We start from the raw sequence: 12,754 nt of genomic DNA, 5'->3' as shown, positions 1-12,754 counted from the left end.
AGAAATTAGAAATCTAGAGGTATTTTAGGACCATAAAGCATGAGCCTAATACATCGGGTGGCAGCCCGATGTATCAAGCTCACTTACACTATTCAGTCCATTGTGATACCACATTGGTGAACTTCTCTCTTATCACTGAGTGCTGCCCGATTCCATGTTAAGCTCAATAACAAGGGACCTCCTTTTTATAGCCGAGTCCAAACGGCGTTCCACATTGCAGTGAAACCACTTAGAGGAGCTTTGAAACCCTCAGAAATGTCACTAGCACTACTGAGGTGGGATAATCCACCGCTGAGAAACTTTTTGGTGTTCGGTCGAAGCAGGAATCGAATCCACGACCTTGTGTATGAAAGGCGGGCATGCTAACCATTGCACCACGGTGGCTCCTAACTGGTTTGCTTGGGAGAATATTTGTCATCAAAACCTCGGAAATTCTATGTATTATCAAGTAACCTGCTACGACGAAGAGTTTTCAAAGCTAAACAATTATATTTGATTCATTGTGGTGGGTATTTAAGATTCGGCCCGGCCGAACTTACTGCTGTAACATATGTAACCATTTTTGTTTGTTTTTAAGATGTTTTATGTTAAGATACATTGGCATGTATTGGCAAGTATTAAACAATTTTTAATAGTTGCAATCCCTATGAATATCATAAAAGAGAAAGAAAATCTTTGTTTTGGCATAGAGAGCAATAACGTAAACGGTGAGAATCTTATGGACATATACGATATCTAACCAAATTCATGAGAACAGTGTTTAAGAGAACACATATTTGCAGATCAATTGCATATTTCAAAATCGAGTCAGTTTTCCGTTTAAAGCGACAATGTGCGGTCTTGCCTGAAATTTGGTGCGGTTAAAAGAATTTGTGTAAAAATGTAAAAAAGGTTAAACCAAATTAAAAATTAAAAAAATACATAAATGCATCTTCATAATTTTTCAAATTCTTATAAATGATTGCATGGAAAAATGTCTGAAACATAAAAAAACATATTAACGAAATAGAGATGACGAATATTTAAATTGATTGTAAACCATGAGCTACCCCAGCAGGGCAGAGAAAATAATACAGATGTGAAGAATAAAAACTAAAATTCTAAAAAAAAATTAAAGTGAACACCATCAACAATAAAAAAAACAGAGTACAAAATATCTCAGCAAATTTTTAAAGTATGTAATTCCTGATGAGTTCTCCCCAAAAAGTCATTTAGTCATTGATTTGTATGTGTGAAACCAGCAAAATCAACAACAAAAGTGATGAAATATTTAAACAATATGGATCGATAAAAATCATTGTTTTTTTTTTGGGGAATTAAAAATGCGATAATAAATTGTAAATGAAATTTCAATGAATGTTTCGCGTCAATTCCCTAAAATGATAACATCAAACGATAATAGTATTTCTTAGATGATTTGTTTTTGTTTTCCCCAATATGATTTGCAAAAATAAAAAAAGATCTTATTGTTTCTAAGTGTCTAATTTAATTGTATAATTTTACAGATCAATTGTGGTATGAAATATTTGATTACACTTCTTTATATATGAGTTAATACATTTCTGATATTTTGATTCCGGTCGGGGGAAATCCATCATTCTTCCATTAACAAACGAGTGAGATAGCAGTTGGAATCGAATATATGATAACCTATACCATATATGTTAACCTACATCATATTTAAAGAAGATGTCTTACTTAATGAGTGATTTTTTCCAAATTTGTCTAAATGGGATGTGACACAGTAGTGGTCAAAATAATAGCAGTAATAATTCAAGTTTAACAAGTATATACGGCCGTAAGTTCGGCCAGGCCGAAGCTTATGTACCCTCCATCATGGATTGCGTAGAAACTTCATCTAAACACTGCCATCCACAATCGAATTACTTAAGTTGAGGTAACGCTTGCCGAAGGCAAGGTATCTTAAAACCTCCTAACACCATCTTCTAAATTGTATGTAAGTCCATACGTGGTATATATTAAATCAACAAAGATCGATCCAATACGTATATAATTCAGTTTGACAAAGTAGACATAAAATTTTGACAAAATTTTCAACAGAAATAAAATTTTAACAAAATTTTTTATAGAAATAAAATTTTCACAAAATTTTCTATAGAAATAAAAATTTTGACAAAATTTTCTATAGAAAGAAAATTTTGACAAAAATTTCTACAGAAATAAAATTTTCTATAGAAATAAACTTTTGACAAAATTTTCTATAGAAATAAAATCTTGGTAGATGATTTTTGGCTCGAGTGGCAACCATGATTATGAACCGAATAAAATTTGAACAAAATTTTCTATAGAAATAAAATTTTGACAATGATGAAAATTTTATTATGAACCGAATAAAATTTTAACAAAATTTTCTCTAGAAATAAAATTTTGACAAAATTTTCTATAGAAATAAAATTTTGGTAGATTATTTTTGGCTCTAGTGGCAACCACGATTATGAACCGATATGGACCAATTTTTGTGTGATTGGACCAATTTTGGTATGGTTGTTAGCGACCATATACTAACACCACGTGCCTAATTTGAACCGGATCGGATGAATTTTGCTCCTCCAAGAGGCTCCGGAGGTCAAATCTGGAGAATGTTTTATATGGGGGCTATATATAATTATGGACCGATATGGACCAATTCTGGCACGGTTGTTAATGATCATATACTAACACCATGTTCCAAATTAACACCGGATCGGATGAAATATGCTTCTCTTAGAGGCTCCACAAGCCAAATCTGGGGATCGGTTTATATGGGGGCTATATATAATTATGGACCGATATGGACCAATTTGTCCGTGGTTGTTAGAGACCATATACCAACATCATGTACCAAATTTCAGCCGGATCGGATGAAATTTTCTTCTCTTTGAGGCTCCGCAAGCCAATTCTGGGGATCGGTTTATATGGGGGCTATATATAATTATGGACCGATGTGAACCAATTTTTGCATGGTTGTTAGAGACCATATACCAACACCATGTACCAAACTTCAGCCGGATCGGATGAAATTTGCTTCTCTTTTAGGCTCCGCAAGCCAAATCTGGGGATCGGTTTATATGGGGGCTATATAATTATGGACTGATGTGGACCAATTTTGCATGGTTGTTAGAGACCATATAGCAACACCATATACCAAATTTCAGCCGGATCGGATGAAATATGCTTCTGTTAGAGGCTCCACAAGCCAAATCTGAGGGTCCCTTTATATGGGGGCTATACGTAAAAGTGGACCGATATGGCCCATTTGCAATACCATCCGACCTACATCGATAACAACTACTTGTGCCAAGTTTCATGTCGATAGCTTGTTTCGTGCGGAAGTTAGCGTGATTTCAACAGACGGACGGACGGACATGCTTAGATCGACTCAGAATTTCACCGCGACCCAGAATATATATACTTTATGGGGTCTTAGAGCAATATTTCGATGTGTTACAAACGGAATGACAAAGTTAATATACCCCCATCCTATGATGGAGGGTATACAAAGTAGTAGTGGCTTCGGCTTAATCTTTTTTATTTTTTTATTTTTATTTATTATACCCACCACCATAGAATGGTGATGGGGGTATAATAAGTTTGTCATTCCGTTTGTAACACATCGAAATATCGATTTCCGATTATATAAAGTATATATATTCTTGATCGGGGAGAAATTCTAAGACGATATAACGATGTCCGTCTGTCTGTCTGTCTGTTGTAATCACGCTACAGTCTTCAATAATGAAGCCATCGTGCTGAAATTTTGCACAAACTCGTCTTTTGTCTGCAGGCAGGTCAAGTTCGAAGATGGGCTAAATCGGTCTAGGTTTTGATATAGTCCCCATATAAACCGACCTCCCGATTTGGGGTCTTGGACTTATAGAAATCGTAGTTTTTATCCAATTTGCCTGAAATTTTACTTCTTGGGCTTATAGAAACCGCAGTTTTTATTAAATTTAACTGAAATTCGAAATCTAGAGATATTGTAGGACCACAAATACGTGTGCCAAAAATTGTGAGTATCTGTCCATATTTTGGTATAGCCCCCATATAGACCGATCTCCCGATTTTACTTCTTGGGCTTATAGAAACCGTAGTTTTTATCCGATTTGCTTGAAATTGTAAATATTCTGGTATTTTAGGCTCACAAAAACGTGTATCGGATTAAGTTTTTATCGGTCCATCTGGTAATGCCTCCATATAGACCGACTTCACTTCTTGAGGGTATAGAAGGCGCACTGATCATGAAAATTGCTTGGAACTCAATGTAAAATTTCCAGATTTTACTTCTCGGGTGAAAATCTACAGATTTAAGATTTCAAATCAAGACGTTGTTTTATAGTTTTCTTGCACACCTACAAGAGATGTTAATGATTCCTCTAAAACTCAAACAAAAATGGTTCTTATAAATCCAGAATCTGATATAGTCCTCATAGGTGAAATTTTTAAATTTATCGTCGGGAAGTGTCGTCAAGTCCTCAAGTCCCCCTCCTGAAATTTCAAAGGAAACCCTAATATTTGGTTCATGGTGGTGGGTATTTAAGATTCGGCCCGGCCGAACTTACTGCTGTATATACTTGTTTTGGGGTTCCTGAGAGAATCTTAAATGTTCCTTATAATCTTCCATGGCAGTATTGGGGGGTTTCCCTATATTGGGGATATTTTTTTGTGGATGGAGGACTTGAGGATTTGGTGGGAATTTTTTTTTGTTTTATAAATTTGGAGATCTTTTAGAAATCGGTGCGGTATAGTAAATCAGATTTACAAAAATAGTTTACATGCTTTTTTTTCATACTTCAAGGTACAAAAGGGTGCCGGATTTTATTTAATTTCTATAATGAGGACTCGGGTATAAATGTTGCACCCTCATCCCAAAAATAATGATGAAGTGATGAAGATGGTACCATCCAATTTTATTTCTTCAGTATTTAGAGGCAAATTTTCGAACTCCCATTTTCATTTCTCGAGCATTTGGAAGACGATCACCGGTCTCCTGGTGAAGTTTTGCGAATTCTTGATCTTTTTGCAGTTCGCAAGCTGGTAAAGGGTGATACGGTCAAAATTTGGTCAAGGGAAAACGCGTGTAAATCGGTGAAATCGTTTATTTAAAAAATCAAATTAAATTTCAATTAGTATAAAATTCAGGAAAAATATTCAGTTAGGCTTTCGCTTTTCCAAATCCGAATTGCCGGGCCTCACGCTTGACACCTGCCATCAGATTTTGTACAGCCACCTTGTCCACCTTCTTCGCCGCAGAAAGCCAGTTTACCTTGAACTGCTGCTCGTCCTTAGCAGTTTTTTGGTCTTCTTTAGGTTCCGCTTGACAATAGCCCAGTATTTCTCAATTGGGCGGAGCTCTGGCGTGTTGGGAGGATTCTTGTCCTTGGGAACCACCTGCACGTTGTTGGCGGCGTTCCACTCCATGGCCTTTTTACCGTAATGGCAAGATGCCAAATCCGGCCAAAACAGTACGGAACAACCGTGTTTCTTCAGGAAAGGCAGCAGACGTTTATTCAAACACTCTTTCACCTAAATTTCTTGGTTGACAGTCACGGAAGCTATGAAAATGCTGCTTTTCAAGCCACAGGTACAGATGGCTTGCCAAACCAGATATTTCTTTGCGAACTTTGAGAGTTTTATGTGCTTGAAAATACCTGCTACCTTTCCCCTTCCTTTTGCCGTATAAAACTCCTGTCCCGGAAGCTGCTTGTAGTCGGCTTTGACGTAGGTTTCGTCGTCCATTACCACGCAGTCAAACTTCGTCAGCATCGTCGTGTACAGCCTCCTGGATCGCGCTTTGGCCGTCGTATTTTGTTTATCATCGCGATTTGGAGTCGCTACCTTCAAAATCAAAATAGGAGCAACATTCTACACACACACACACCTTCAAAATGAGGAGTGTTCAGGTTTTTTAAATGCAAAATTGAAAGAAATACGTCAAGTTTATATTGACCAAATTTTGACCGTATCACCCTTTAGGACAAAAAGTTTTTAGAATCATAGAATGGGGGTATATCAACTTTGTCATTCCGTTTGTAACACATGGAAATATTGCTCTAAGAACCCATAAAGTATATATTATGGGTCGTGGTGAAATTCTGAGTCGATCTGAGCATGTCCGTCCGTCCGTCCGTCCGTCCGTCTGTTGAAATCAAGCTATCTTCCGAACGAAACAAGCTATCGACTTGAAACTTAGCACAAGTAGTTGTTATTGATGTAGGTCGGATGGTATAGCCCCCATATAAACGGACCCCCAAATTTGGCTTGCGATTGCTGTAAGAGAGGCAAATTGCATCCGATCCGGATGAAATTTGGTACATGGTGTTAGTAAAGGGTCTCTAACAACCATGCAAAAATTGGTCCATATCGGTCCACTTTTACGTATAGCCCCCATATAAACGGACCCACAAATTTGGCTTGCGATTGCTGTAAGAGAGGCAAATTGCATCCGATCCGGATGAAATTTGGTACATGGTGTTAGTAAATGGTCTCTAACAACCATGCAAAAATTGGTCCATATCGGTCTACTTTTACGTATAGCCCCCATATAAACAGACTCCCAAATTTGGCTTGCGATTGCTCTAAGAGAAGCAAATTTCATCTGATCCGGCTGAAATTTATTACATGGTGTTAGTATATGGTCTCTAACAACCATGCAAAAATTAGTCCATATCGGTCCACTTTTACGTATAGCCCCCATATAAACGGACCCCCAAATTTGGCATGCGATTGCTCTAAAAGAAGCAAATTTCATCCGATCAGGCTGAAATTTATTACATGGTGTTAGTATATGGTCTCTAACAACCATGCAAAAATTGGTTCATATCGGTCCACTTTAACGTATAGCCCCCATATAAACGGACCCCCAAATTTGGCTTGCGATTGCTCTAAGAGAGTCAAATTGCATCCGATCCAGCTGAAATTTGGTACATGGTGTTAGTAAATGGTTTCTAACAACCATGCAAAAATTGGTCCATATCGGTCCACTTTTACATATAGCCCCCATATAAACGGACCCCCAAATTTGGCTTGCGATTGCTCTAACAACCACGCAAAAATTGGTCGACATCGGTCCATAATTATATATAGCCCCATATAAACCGATCCCCCGATTTGGCTTGCGGAGCCTCTAAGAGAAGCAAATTTCAACCGATCTGGCTGAAATGTGGTACATGGTGTTAGAATATGTTCTCTAATGACCATGAAAAAATTGGTCCACATCGACCCATAATTATATATAGCCCCCATATAAGCCGATCCCCAAAATTGGCCTCCGGAGCCCCTTAAAGGAGCAAAATTCATCCGATCCGGTTGAAATTTGGTACGTGGTGTTAGTATATGGTCTCTAACAACCATGCAAGAATTGGTCCATATCGGTCCATAATTATATATAGCCCCCATATAAATCGATCCCCAGATTTGTCCTCCGGAGCCTCTTGGAGGAGCAAAATTCATCCGATCCGGTTGAAATTTGGAACATGGTGTTAGAATGTGGTCTCTAACAAACACGCAAGAATTGGTCTATATCGATCCATAATTGTAGATAGCCCCCATATAAACCGTTCCCCAGATTTGATCTCCGGAGCCTCTTGGAGGAGCAAAATTCATCCGATCCGGTTGAAATTTGCAACGTGGTGTTAGTATAAGGCCGCTAATAACCATGCCAAAATTGGTCCATATCGGTCTATAGTTATATATAGCCGATCTCCAATCACACAAAAATTGGTCCATATCGGTTCATAATCATGGTTGCCACTCGAGCCAAAAGTCATCTACCAAAATTTTATTTTTATAGAAAACATTGTCAAAATGTTATTTCTATAGAAAATTTTGTCAAAATTTTATTTCTATAGTAAATTTCGCCAAAAGTTTATTTCTATAGAAAATGTTGTCAAAATTTTATTTCTATAGAAAATTTTGTGAAAATTTTACTTCTATAGAAAATGTTGTCAACATTTTATTTTGTCAAAATTTTATTTCTATAGAAACTTTAAACTTAATTATATACGTATTTAATCGGCCTTTTTTAGTTTAATATGGAATTGCAAAACTTCTGGATCAAAAAAAATGATGATGAACATTATCATTTGAATTCGAGCTTATTAGACATGAAGATTAAGGAATTGGTATTATTAAGTTATTGAAAAGAAAATGTCTGATACCAATCTCACAACCCTGAATATACATAAGTGTTGCCTAATACACATTCCCATAGTCTTTGGTAAGATCTGGCCGGATGAGCTTATTCAATTTGGGTTAGTTTCCTATGAAAATCGTCGCTTGCTTTTGGCAATGCTTTTTTTTGCTGGGATGTTTTAATGTTTGTGGTGTTTATAAATGGCTGGAACTTTGCTTTAGAAATATTTCAATAAACCATGAGCTATCCCAAAAAGGAGGAGTAATGATGATATAAATGTGCAGCAGTGTTGCAAATACTAGGAATTTTTCGACAAACTGGGGGTATTTTTTCGTGAATGGGGATGAAATTTTTGAGTTGGGGACTTGGGGATTTGGCGGGGAATTTCCATAAATTTGGAGATTTTATTGAGAAATCGGTTTAATCTTTCTTACGAAAATGTTTTTTCTATAGACAATTTTGCGAAAAATGTATTTCTATAGAAAGTTTTGTCGAAATTTTATTCCTATAGAAAATTTTGTCAAAATTTTATTTCTATCGAAAATTTTGTCAAAATCTTATTTCTACCGAAAATTTTGTCACAATTTTATTTCTATAGAAAATTTTGTCAAAATTTTATTTCTATAGAAAAATTGGTCAAAATTTTATTTCTATAGAAAATTGGTCAAAATTTTATTTCTATAGAAACATTTTTCAAAATTTTATTTCTATAGTAAAATTGGTCAAAATTTTATTTCTATAGAAAAATTGGTCAACATTTTCTTTCTAAAGAAATTTTTGTCAAAATTTTTTCAAAAGAAAATTTTGAAATATTTTTATTTCTATAGAAAATTTTGTCAAAATTTTATTTCTATAGAAAATTTTGTCAATATTTTATTTCTGTAGAAAATGTTGTCAAAATTTTATTTCTATAGAAAATTTTGTCAAAATTTTATTTCTATAGAAAATTTTGGCAAAATTTTATTTCTATAGAAAAATTGGTCAACATTTTCTTTCTAAAGAAATTTTTGTCAAATTTTTATTTCAAAAGAAAATTTTGAAATATTTTTATTTCTATAGAAAATTTTGTCAAAATTTTATTTCTATAGAAAATTTTGACAATATTTTATTTCTATAGAAAATTTTGTAAAAATTTTATTTCTATAGAAAATTTTGGCAAAATTTTATTTCTATAGAAAATTTTGGCAAAATTTTATTTCTATAGAAAAATTGGTCAACATTTTCTTTCTAAAGAAATTTTTATCAAAATTTTATTTCAAAAGAAAATTTTGAAATATTTTTATTTCTATAGAAAATTTTGTCAAAATTTTATTTCTATAGAAAATTTTGTCAAAATTGTATTTCTATAGAAAATTTTGTCACAATTTTATTTCTATAGAAAATTTTGTCAAAATTTTATTTCTATAGAAAATTTTGGCAAAATTTTATTTCTATAGAAAAATTGGTCAACATTTTCTTTCTAAAGAAATTTTTGTCAAAATTTTATTTCAAAAGAAAATTTTGAAATATTTTTATTTCTATAGAAAATTTTGTCAAAATTTTATTTCTATACAAAATTTTGACAATATTTTATTTCTATAGAAAATTTTGTCAAAATTTTATTTCTATAGAAAATTTTGTCAAAATTTTATTTCTATATAAAATTTTTCAATTTTTTTCTATATTCATTCATAAATAGAAGGAACTCCAAACTCGCAATTTCATGTCTCCAGCATTTGGAAACGATCACCAGTCTCTTGGTGTTTTGTTTCGAAATCTTATTAGTACTTATTTTCTGCAGCAGAGCTTTTGCTTTATTTTTGTTTCCCAAAAAATTGTCAAAAATGTATTGGGGATTTTTGTGAGGAATTCAAATTTAAATTGGGGATTTTTGGGGACGAAAACATCATAATTTGGGGGCAAGAGCCAGAAAAATACTGGCAACACTGATGTGCACAATAAAATTTCAAATAAAAAAGTGAATATCGCCAACGACATGAAAGTGTACAAAAATACTTCAGCAATGTACAAAGTACGTACATCCTGATGAGTATGCCACACCAGTGACAAAAGTTTGGTCGGGTCGAATCTTATATACCCACCACCACATGTTTTTTGAAAACAAGTCAGTTGGCATCGGGATTTTGCTATGGACATTTGAAGCCATAAATGTAATATTATAACTTCAAGTAAATTTGATGGAACATACCACTCTCTCAAGACAGATTTCTGAAGTTAAATGTGAAACTTGAAAAATCAATCTTTAAATTTGCGGGGAAGAAGCCAAATCGGAAGACCGTTCCACACTCAAAAAAGGTGACGTTAATGCCAACTAAGCTTTATTTTAGTTCATGAAGATTATGTGATTTTAGTTAAATTTTTTTTATTTGAATATTTTTTTGACGTGAACAAAAAATAAAAACGAAACAAGTATATACGGCCGTAAGTTCGGCCAGGCTGAATCTTATGCGTAGAAACTTCTACTAAAGACGGTCATCTACAATTAAATTACTTGAGTTGCGGCCGATGGCAAGGCATCTTGAAACTTCTTAACATCATCTTCTAAATTGTAAGTTAGCCCATGAGGGATATGTTAGTAGAATGTAACGTTGAACATTTTTACGCAATCTTCCGACAATATCTGGAATATATGTAAAAAAAAACATTGGTCGAAGCAGGGATCGAACCCACGACCCTTGGCATGCAAGTCGGACGTATCAACCACTGCTCCACGGTGCCCAACTAAATGTATTTTTCTGTTAAATAAACTTTGTTTAATCGGCTCGTGGGCGCCGCAAGCTATGCTATATAAATACAACTTATATGGGTAATTGTCTATTGATGACAATAACGGCTACATAGCTCAGTGTATACTGTTTTGGCTTACAAATTGCATGGTCCGCGGTTCGATTCTCCGTCCAGGCGAAAGGTAAAAAAAATTTTAAAAATGTATAAAATCGTATAATCTCTTCTACATTGTTTGTATTACAGAAAAAGGTGCTAAGAACGAAAAAACTTCGTGGAAGTGAGAAAGATGTGAGGGAAAATGCAATTAGCCAGGAAAAATTTTTTTATAACCTGCGCCACACTGTGGAACAGGGTATTATAAGTTAGTGCATATGTTTGTAACACCCAGAAGGAGACGAGATAGACACATGGTGTCTTTGGCAATAATGCTCAGGGTGGGTCCCTGAGTCGATATAACCATGTCCGTCTGTCCGTCCGTCTGTCTGTGAACACCTTTTTGTGATCAAAGTCTAGGTCTCAATTTAAATCCAATCGCCTTCAAATTTGGCACAAGTTCCTAATTTGGGTCAGAATAGAACCCTATTGATTTTGGAAGAAATCGGTTCAGATTTAGATATAGCTCCCATATATATCTTTCGCCCGATATGCACTAATATGGACCCAGCAGCCAGAGTTTTATACCGATTTGCTTGAAATTTTGTACAAACATAACACTTAGTCGTATAGTCAAGTGTGCAAAATTTGATTGAAATCGGTTCAGATTTAGATATAGCTCCCATTCATATCTTTCGCCCGATATGGACTTATATGGCCCCAGAAGCCAGATTTTTGGCCCAATTTGGTTGAAATTTTGCACAGGGAGTAGATGTAGCATTGTAGCTATGCGTTTTAAATTTGGTTGAAATCGATTCAGATTTAGATATAGCTCCCATATATATCTTTCGCCCGATATGCACTTATATGAACCCAGAAGCCAGAGTTTTATCCCGATTAGCTTAAAATTTTACACAAGAAGAACAATTAGTACTATAGTCAAGTGTGCCAAATTTTATTGAAATCGGTTCAGATTTAGATATAGCTCCCATATATATCTTTCGCCCGATATGGACTAATATGGTCCTAAAAGCCAGAGTTTTGGCTCAATTTGGTTGAAATTTTGCACAGGGAGTAGATTTAGCATTGTAGCTTTGCGTTTTAAATTTGGTTGAAATCGATTCAGATTTAGATATAGCTCCCATAGATCTCTTTCGCCCGATATGCACTTATATGAACCCAGAAGCCAGAGTTTTATCCCGATTAGCTTGAAATTTTGCACAAGGAGTACAATTGGTAGTATAGTCATGTGTGCCAAATTTGATTGAAATCGGTTCAGATTTAGATATAGCTCCCATTCATATCTTTCGCCCGATATGGACTTATATGGCCCCAGAAGCCAGATTTTTGGCCGAATTTGGTTGAAATTTTGCACTAGGAGTACAATTGGTAGTATAGTCAAGTGTGCAAAATTTGATTGAAATCGATTCAGATTTAGATATAGCTCCCATATATATGTTTTTCTGATTTCGACAAAAATGGTCAAAATACCAACATTTTCCTTGTTAAATCGCCACTGCTTAGTCGAAAAGTTGTAAAAATTACTCTAATTTTCCTAAACTTCTAATGCATATATATCGAGCGATAAATCATAAATAAACTTTTGTGAAGTTTCCTTCACCCAACACATTTGACGGATGTGATATGGTATCGAAAATTTAGATCTACAAAGTGGTGCAGGGTATAATATAGTCGGCCCCGTCCGACTTTAGACTTTCCTTACTTGTTTTAGTTAGTCTTTATGAAATTGTTATTACATCCTGGAAGAGAAAATAAACGTTTATCACAAAAAGTATATACTTT

At 34.7% G+C, this 12,754-nt stretch overlaps 1 protein-coding gene across 6 annotated transcripts in view; it reads left to right on the top strand.

Annotated features, from left to right (window-relative positions):
• The first annotated feature begins 806 nt into the window (after window positions 1-806).
• Window positions 807-12,754, top strand: part of LOC142234223 (G-protein coupled receptor Mth2-like) — a 37,658-nt gene continuing 25,710 nt past the window's right edge. For 2 of the 6 annotated variants that reach the window (XM_075305318.1, XM_075305313.1), the window contains exon 1: window positions 807-891. The gene's annotated coding sequence lies outside the window, so the exon portion shown is untranslated. Of the gene's footprint in view, window positions 1,175-1,234; window positions 1,259-1,492; window positions 1,516-12,754 lie in introns of those variants that run through there. The other 4 variants (XM_075305316.1, XM_075305314.1, XM_075305315.1 and 1 more) reach the window with 4 other exon arrangements.

The sequence above is a fragment of the Haematobia irritans genome, chromosome 4 (genome assembly GCF_050003625.1).
Source record: "Haematobia irritans isolate KBUSLIRL chromosome 4, ASM5000362v1, whole genome shotgun sequence".
NCBI classification, from domain to species: domain Eukaryota; kingdom Metazoa; phylum Arthropoda; class Insecta; order Diptera; family Muscidae; genus Haematobia; species Haematobia irritans.
The sequence above is the reverse complement of the archived record's forward strand: the minus strand, read 5'-3'. Positions and strand labels throughout refer to the sequence as shown.